We start from the raw sequence: 2,256 nt of genomic DNA on the forward strand, positions 1-2,256 counted from the left end.
TTATTTATTGAGATATAATTTTCATACCATATAGCACACTCTTTAGAGAGTATTAATCTCTGGTTTTTGACATTTCCAAAAACCTGTGCAATCATCACTACTATCAAATTCCAGTATGTATGTAATACATATACATATTAAAGAGTATGGCAATTTAATATGACGATACAATCAGAGACTCTTAATTCAAAAGGAACAGGACTACTGAATGGGGCCTGATCCAATGACACAGGACAAAACCAGTGTGACTTCAAGTAAGGTCATCAGGTAATCCAAGGTTGTTAGTCTCTCTCTTGTACTCTTCAATGAATCAAACTTTATTCCTTTCATAATATTAAAACTTAAAATCCTATTGGAAGGCACAAAGTCTTCTTTCAAGCTAGTAAATACCTGTCATAAATAACAGTTTCAGGTTGGAAAGTTGATATCAATTTGTGAAAATATATACAATCCTTTCATAATAATTCTGAATATGACTGGAACAACTTGGAGAGAGATAATTTGGATACTGGAAAGATTTGTGTAATCAGCTCTTGCATGGAAGAAGCTCAGAAATTTAACTGAGGCTCTGAGGTGAATGTTCCAAAGTCAGCACCTATTAGGACCCTAAATAAGTCAGTGACCTTAAATAAGAAATATAGAATTAGATTAAAAACATATTATTTTATTTCTCTGTCAGTATGTCTCTGCTGACTAGTCTGAATATCTCAAGCTGTTTTTATTTACCTTTATTGTCCCATTATTTTTGTAAATAAATATCACTGATTTGTTTTGTCTGGTCTTCAGCACTGTCTTCTCTTAAGAATTTTAAAAAAGAGGCTCATTTTGGTTCCCAGTCCTAAAATGAAACCAAAGTTTGAGAGTTATTTTTAGATGCTAAACCAACTATTAGAGAAAAAATCTTGTATGTTCTGAATGATAGTGAGCTTTCTTTTCCATCCTTGTCCCCAGTGAAATTTAACACGCACTAGAGATTTGTGAAAACCAGTCCCCAGGTGCATCCTATAGTATAAAACATTCACCCTTCACTATCTGAAACGTCAGAACATTTTCTCCTTTATGGCTTCTCTGCGTATTATCAGAGATTATCCCTGGTAAGTCATTGGGGATAGAGATTCTGCATTGATTATGAGAAACTGGAGGGTTGGCTTCAAAAAGAATGTGTATGCCATGTCATCCAATATAGTTCCAGGATGAAAAAAAAATAAAAGCTATACAGTCTTATAGTAGTTGAGTATTCAATCACTAGGGACATGTATCCCATGCTTTTCACAACATTTTTTAATCAGTTAACAATACACTTGGTGACAAGTTGTAAAGCAAGTTTCAAAAAAAAGATTTTTGGAGAATATCTGTGTTGATAGATGAATGGAAAGCCTGTTTGTTAAAAGGTCAGGAAATTAAACATGCTCAGACTGGAAAAAATGCAGGAAAAAAGATACCCATCAGGTAATTCTGTAGAAATGCTCTTTCACATAAAGGACTCATTTAATATCTCAAGATATTTGTGAGACAAAGATAAATGTGCATTGATTAATAGCTGGCATTTATTGACAGATCAATGCACCTTGTGATTCCTTCCAAATATTTAGATGGATTATATCATGTAATACAATCACATCATAATTTGTTTCTATCCATGATATTTCTTTATAATAAAGAAACTAGACAATGTAAAATTTCATAACTGAGTACAGGGCAGGCAAAGCTAAGTAGGACCATCCAGGATTTAAATTCCGTTGAGTGGCTTCAGATCCTTGACAATTGACAGCCACGACCCATGGCTAATGTGTATCATTGGAGCATATATTTGAGACTTTAAAATTTTTCAAAAAGAGGCAATTTAAGGTTCATTTTAAAGAATACCTATTTGTCATCTGGAGCTTTCCTAAAACATGATAAGCTATTTCAGAAAACAAAAAGAGTCCTCTATATTCACTGGAGTACTTGAGACAGAAATCAGTGGATGAATGAGATCAGGGGAGACATTCAAGAGGAAATATTCCTGAGATTGTAGACAGTATGGGATTAGAGTCCTGGATTCCTTAAATCTTTTAGATCGTGGGATTTAGGCTGATTTAAAGTTGGAGTTGTAAGGAATACTAATAATTCAAATTTCGTGCTATAAAATGACTGAGGTATATTTACCCAGGCTTATGAATTTCAAGAGTTTAAGATATCTTTATCCCCTTTCTAAACACACAGAGTGTCTTTGAGCTTGTCTTTTGTCATTCATTGCTGTAAATCTCAAACCAC

This window comes from Bison bison, unplaced genomic scaffold (genome assembly GCF_000754665.1).
Source record: "Bison bison bison isolate TAMUID 2011002044 unplaced genomic scaffold, Bison_UMD1.0 scf7180017858603, whole genome shotgun sequence".
NCBI lineage: Eukaryota > Metazoa > Chordata > Mammalia > Artiodactyla > Bovidae > Bison > Bison bison.